Source organism: Myotis davidii, unplaced genomic scaffold, assembly GCF_000327345.1.
Source record: "Myotis davidii unplaced genomic scaffold, ASM32734v1 scaffold107, whole genome shotgun sequence".
NCBI lineage: Eukaryota > Metazoa > Chordata > Mammalia > Chiroptera > Vespertilionidae > Myotis > Myotis davidii.
The window spans coordinates 1,277,563-1,285,258 of NW_006383012.1; positions in this window are offsets into that span (position 1 = coordinate 1,277,563).

The window sequence follows — 7,696 nt, forward strand, 5'->3', positions numbered from 1 at the left end:
TTGGCACGCGTGCCAGGGGTTGCCCACCCCTGTTATAGGATATATGTAAGTATGTTGCTGTTGTTGATGTAATTATATACCTGTCTTAGCAGTGAGGAGTAAAAAGGAAGCCCCCTTGATATTATTTCAGTGTCTGAATTCAGTTGTGACTAAAGATCTGTCTCCAATGTCCTAGTTTTGTTGGGCATAAGTAAATTTCCTTTTGTTGATTGTTTTGTTTTTCTGTTAAGCTATTTGGGGTTGTCTTTTTATCATTTTAAATAAAAAATCCTGGTAAATATAGATATAAGCTATGTACCAATTCTAAATCTATGGATTTCTCCAGACCATCCAGTGACATGGTATAACAATTGGAGTATAAATGTATATGTCTTTATATCCTGGTCTGGAATTGACATGCATTTTTCTGAGTTTGAATTCCCTACATCAGAACTGGTCTTTGGACCACTTAAATTCTACCCTCCACCCCTAGATTTATTGAGATATAACTGCAAATAAAACTGTAATATATTTAAAGAATACATTGTGATGATTTGTTAAACATACACATTATGAAAGCATTCTTCCCATCTAGTTAACTAACACATCCATTCCCTCAAATATTGGTATATACATATATGTTGAAATATATGCACTGTATTGAAATGTACATGAGAACATGTAAGTTTTACTTTCTTCACTATTTTCAATGCTACAACACAATGTTATATAGAATAACTGTGTTATGTAATATGATCAACTATAGCATGATCAGTCCTTGGTGCTTTATATCTTAGGAAGCAGAAACTTAATATGAAAAGCAGATGGGTAAAATTATTGTGGAAACATAACAACATAAATGGCAAAAGGAAATTATGCAGCATCAAAAGGAAACATTAGCAAAGCAAACAAGGAGGCAATGACAGTTTTTAAAAAGCAGCTGTGAATAAAGATTGTGTCTTGGAAGAAGAAAAAGGAAAATACCAATTTGCTATAGAAGTAAAAGACAAAGAAATAGGAGGATTGAAGGAAATGTTAAAAAGCATGACAGTTTTCTGAATACACTTTAAAGAAGTCAGTTAGTGAAATGGAACATGTCCAGTTGCATACATCTTCTGACTAAAGGAGATCATCTGAAACCCTGGATGAAATTGAGAAACACCATTCTACAACAACAAGTCAATTTGGATTGGTAAAACGAAATCAGGAGAAGTTAGAATAGAATGAAAGAACTCCAGGAAGAGGCTGTTACTATGTAATATCTGATTTGGCCTTTTGCTACCATTCCAGAGAAGACATTTCTAGGAATAGACAATAGAGAAATGAAAATAACCTGGTTTTTGAGAATATATATTACTGAGTGTTTGAGTTAATAAACACAAGAACCTGCCCAACTTTTAACTCTTCTTATGTGAAAGACTAAAGTGTCTTCTTATTTGATGGTTTTAGTGCTGTTGTCTGATACTGGTAAATGATATTGCATCCCAAGTGATATTGAAAGTTTGTGTTTTCCATTATAGAATATTGTTTTTTGCACAAAATAAGAGAGGTTTAAAATATAAAATGTATTATTTTTATGAAATCTTTGTTAGTTCACTTTTTAAGGGTCCTCTAATGGTCAGACAAATAAATTCCACTGGCTCCCTGAAAAAACTTATCAGATGATAGATTGTATAGCATAGCACAAGCATGTCAACTTCACAGTAAGCGGGTCACCAGCCTCGAGTTTGACATGCTTGGGTAGCATAACAGTGTTATAGAGTATGATCAACAATAGTCACCAAGCTATATATTGAATACTCAGACCATACTCATCTTATAGCTGGAAATCTGTCCCCTTTGACCAACCTCCCCCTATTTATTCACCCACTTAAATTCTGAATGATGCTCAAATCAAAGATCTTGAGAAATTTTCTCTGTATAATTACCAATTTGAACCCCTTACTCTAAGGTGAACTGAGACATCTGTGAATTTTCATAACTGAATTTTTCATGAATTATTTGGACAACTCCTTTACGCATACTGCCTAAGGATTCAGTATCCACTGGCCTTTCTTATTGAATATGTTAAGGAAAAGACATCTATGGGTCTAAGAGTTTTCTGACCTTTGGATATAGTCTCACTTATTTGTCGTCCAGATAATCTCTGCAGTTTTTGGCCTAAATCTCTCTACCTTAGTGAGAATTATAATGCATATTATATTATGGAGTATAATGAGACTGGTTTTAAATAAGAATATAAAGTCACCCGAAAACAATAATGTTAAAGCAACATTTTAAACACCCTTTATTAGGTTTTGGAATATTGCTGTGTTTACTTTTTTCCCCTTTAACTCTATTCAGAAGATCTGGTATGTTTTTATGATTAATTATATTAACTATGTTTCATGATTCTGTGAAATTATAATGATATTTTAGATGCACAATCATTTATCACCCATGCACAAAGGTACCTCTTTTTTTCTCTAGTTTGCACTTTGCTAGTTTTATATAAAACCTAACCTGATAATTTATCAACTTCAAATATCTTGGGATGAGAAGTTGAACTCAATCATCAAAACCCTCAACTTGGAGATCATATTATCCACAGTAAAAATAGAATTATCCATGTGATAAATGATTTTTGTTTGATGATTGGTAAATATATTTAATAAAAAGTTTTATTAACTTCATGAAAATGAATGACTTGAATGTCAATTTGTAGCTGTGCCATAAAGTTGATTATTTATTTGACTTTGATGTTTGAACATTTCTTACTGGTTGTTTTTCCTACATATGCAATGTAAATTTATTCAGCAAATTCCATAGTTAAATACACTGATTTACTGTTCAGGAAACAACTAGACACAATTCAAGATGATTCTGTGACATACAAACATGCTTTCTAAATTAAGTACCAAATGTGTGGCCCAAACAATTGCATTGAGTCATGAGCTGAGTACCACTGTCAGGTTAGGAAGGCTTCATGAAATTATATGCATATGTCTACAATTATATGTATATGCACCTTCTTCTAAGTGTTCATCACTTTCATATGATTCTTAATGAAGTCCATGATCCATACCATCTAAATTCTATTGACATCATCATTTCTCGGTAGGTACAATGGAAGAAAATAAGTCTTATTTTCCCTAAACTTAATTCCACCACTAAGATTCTGACTATCCATCTTATATATTCTTGCCTTTCTTTCTTCCCTTATTCCTTCCTAATAAATAATGTAATCAAACTCACTTTTTAGATGAAAGTAAGTCCTACTGAGGAGGAGTAACTCTCCAAAAGTCTTATGGTTTGTTTCTCTCTTGTTTGGGAGGTGGTTGTGGTTAAGGTGTTTTAAAATCAGATTTAACCAAAGGAATATTTTATATAAAGTTGTTGGAATAGAGTAGTGAGAGTGAAAATATCCAGACAGAGGTGAGGCAAACCTGAAGAATTGACATTGGCAATGAATTCACTAAGCCAGAAAGAGAAGTTGGGCTTTTTAACAAAGTAAAGAGCTAGAAAATTTATAGGAATCTAGGAAGTGGTGACTGAAAATGTAGAATAATATAAATGATCAAAACATAGAAGGTCAAGGCAGACAGCTTGATTGGCAATTGCTTGGAAGAGATAATATAGTGGATGTCCCAGGACTCATACAAATAGACTAAGTTGCATGGGAGAGCCCCTGATTGTAAAGGGCACAGCAATAAGCTCAAATCTACTGCTCTATCACCTCTCTTCCATCCTGCTTCTCACATACAAGTTCCTCTCTCTACAAAAATAAATTAAAAAACTACTTAGGAACTGAAAGCTTCTAGAATGAACTAACATAAAAGAGGTCAGTTGGTGCTTTGGCAATGAGGGGGCGCTGGCCTATGCTAGCAAATGGAGAGGAGATGAGATTGAAAATTCCAGAGTACACATGGTATTCACTAAGCATGAAGACAAAGCTTACCCCCACCCACTACTTCCCACAGAGTAAAAAGGGGACCCATGTCTGAGTGGTCCAGCCTCTTCTTCCCTGTGAGGTGTCTCCATCCTGGGAGGGCTCTCATGTGGCATTCAAGAGCTACTCACTACCTGATGCCTGAAATACTGAGAGGTAAGGTCTCTGAATTCATCCTGGGGAAATTCCCACCACTGAGGCTTAGGCAGATAGTGTGAAGTCATTAAGTAAACAGGAAAAAAGTGATATGGGGGAGTGGGGAGGGGATCCCAGAGGCTCAATGACACAAATTAAGTCAACTCAAGTTATTTCATCACCACACAGTTTCCTCATATCACAAAATGCAGGTATATACATGTTGGGTTGGGCTCAGAATTTAATTAAATTAAGGATGTGGTAGAACTTTGTAAAGCTCTTTACAAATGTTAGCTTATTTATCTAAATATATGTCCCTGGGACTTGCAAGACACAGAGACCAATTCTTTCAGGTTAAGCTTGCATACAGTAAACAGATCAATGTTCAAACAGGGCACAGTGGGAACCTCTCCCTCTGCTACTGGTCCCCACAGAGCCGCTGGAAGCAGCCGAGCATCCTGAGCCAGCTCCCAGCATGGGCCCATCAGAACTCCTCCAGGGCCCATTTCTGGGCAGGAGGGATTGAGAGAAGGAGGCGGCAGGGTAAGAGCCCAGGATGGATCACCAGCTTGTGAGCCTGGTGGTAGAACACATTGACCTCCAACCTTCTATCTTGAGTGAAGGAAACAAATTTAGCTTCTTTGAGGAGGAAAAAAAAAGGACCTAATGTCAAAAATGTCAGTATCTGTGGGAGTCTGAGCAGCATCATCCCTTGGGAAGAGATCTGCATTTGGAGGTAGGAGATCTGGTTACCAGGCTGGCCCTTCCATTAACTTACCTTGTAATATTCAGTTCATTGGATCGCTATGTTTTCCTATTTTTATAAAAATGGGATGTAAGATTCTGTTCTATTTTCTTTATGAACTGTTATGAAGTTTATGTGAAAATTTTAAAAGCCAACATGTTATAGACAGGTGGGTCTTCCCTCTATATTACTCACAATTGAGTGAAATCTAATTCTATTTGATGCTAGATTAGCGAGATTACGCCTACCTCTGATACAAAAACAAAAACAAACCCAGAAGCATTGCAGAAGACACGATTCCTAACTTTGTATGTTGGGGGTGATATGTAGGAGTTGAAAGAGCGTACACTTTAGAAATAACAGACTTGAGTTTAAATCCATTTTAATTATTTACTTGCTAATCTTGAATAATTATCTTAAACAGCCTGGGGTTCCATTGCTTCACCTATAAAATGGTCATAAGAATGTGAGAATTGGTATTGTAGGATTGCTACAAGGTGAAGAATATATGCCATATCTTGCCCCCAGTAGATCATTAACTCAGTTCCACTCATACTATATAATGTTTAAATGGAACACATTAGTGGTGTGAATGTCAAGTTCTTATCGGGCATCTGGCTTTTTCTGCTGTTTGGTTTTTTTTGGTGGTTTTTTGGGTTTTCTTTTTTACCCCAACAAAGTATATAAAATTGATTTTACATGAACATTTTAAAGAACAACTAAGAAAATAAAAAAATAAACTAAATAAAAGCACATGAAAGAAGGCATTAATGTGTGGAAGAGAGAGTAGCTTTTGTGTAAGGTTTCACTCTTCCTTACGTTTAGGAACATTGTAAAATAAAATGAATTAGCAACAATCACATCTGAAACAGGAAAATTAATAATAGAGATATATTTTTCCTTCTGTATAATGCTACCTTCAATAGGCCATGCATTTATGTTGGGCCTCAGTTTTCAGTAGCAAGGCCCTATCCACACTGACATTTTCTAGGTCTATGTGGCTCTAACCACATATTTTAATCTTTGCCTTGGATTAATCCATCGCTAGCAGAGGAAGCTTGAATTGATCACTGGGAGCAGGCAGGAGGTGGGGTCCATGTGACTATGTGAATGAATAATCGTATCTCCAGCCTCACTCCCGTCCCTCTGAAAGACAGCCTTGTTAACAGCCACCTTTCCGGGACTCTGCTTAATGAACACCTGCAGCAGCACATTGCCCTCCTATCCTGGTTGACCCAGACCTTCCCACAGACCTGTATCTCTTTCATGGAGGGGCTTATGTTATGGTTTTCTCATCATTGGAGTGAATAGAGGTGAAGCTCATTATAATCTCAGTAGTTGCCCAGATCAAAAATTACCCTGCATCACCATGAGCTACAGGGTGAATTTAACGTGATGCATAACTTATTTTATAAGGCACAGGCTGTAATAAGGGTGTCGTGCATAGAGACTTTTCATTTATACAGGTGTTTTCAAGGCGCTGTGGTGTCCCATGTAGGTCCCATGTAGAATGTGGGTCACTTTTCACCTGGACATAACAATTAGGGTGTGGGAGATCCTTCCACTTATCAAGGAAAAATGCCAGAGTTTTGACAGTTTGTGTGTTTTTTTTGTTGTTGTTTGTTTGTTTGTTTTGACAGTTTTTGTGTTTTTTTGTTGTTGTTTGTTTGTTGTTTTTTTGGAAAAATAGTTTGAGTTCCCAGACATCAGCATGGGGACTTTTTTGCTCCTTCCTTTTATCTGGTTCAGTGGTTCTTTCACCTCAGGGTACGTATATGTTACTGTGCAGGGCTGTGCATTTCCAACTGTGTATGTGGCGTATTATGGGTGGCTCAGGAGAGTTTCCAGGATAATTTTAACAACATGCAATTTTGATATTACATGCTGAATATAGAGCTTAGCCCTAGTAGGAGGAGCAATTGCATGCAATTGTTTTTCTCCCTAACAGTTCACAATCATTAAAGTCCTTTATAATAATGAGGTAGCTAAACTTGGATGAGGGCTCTCAGACACTTCAGCTGAATCTCTGCAAAACATTTCAATAAAACAATTGGTCAATATCTATCAACTTTAAAAATGTGCAAATTGTTTGGCTCTATAACTTCATTTCTAGCAATTGTTCTTGAAGACACATTTGCACATGTGCATGAAGATTTATAGAAAGATGTTTATTGCAGGGTTGATTATGTTAGTGAAACACAGGGACATATTTTCTCAGATATCATTGTATTGTATATTCAATAAAATTATAATTCCTTACCTTGATCTTTGAGGCCCTGAGTCATAAAGGCTCTTCTTTACATTTCCAACCATTTCTGTGGGGTTTTTTGCCTTCTTGTCATCTACACAATAATCACTGCACTTTTTCTAACAATTCCACCAAAGAGAAGTAGATAACAGATTAAAATATGTGAAGACAAAGAGCAATTTTGTAGCCAATTAATAAGTTTGAAGCAGATGTATGTGTAAAGATGAAAAGATCTCCAAGACATCATCTATATAGATAAATCTAGGGATGTGTATATGTGTGTATATGGTATGCTTGTTGTGTGTGCATGTGTGTGAACACACACCTCCATCATTCTGTGGCATAGTTGTAAACCTGCTCCTTCATCGGGATTGAGTAGAAAACCTGAATAAACTACTGAATTTATTACACTCTCAGCTTAAAAAGGAAAAAAAAAACCTCCTTGTATTCAGATTCCACTGACTTAGAATTGCTGGTAATTCAGAAAAATAGGCACCTTGTATGTATGTATGTGTGTGTGTGTGTATAGTGGCTTTGACAAGTATAAACTATATTTAAGCCTAACTTTGCTCATCTGTGGAAGTGACTAATAATCTTGGCTTTATTTTTTTTTTTCATACAGTTTAAGTGAGAATGAATATGCTTTTTCCACTTGGGTTGA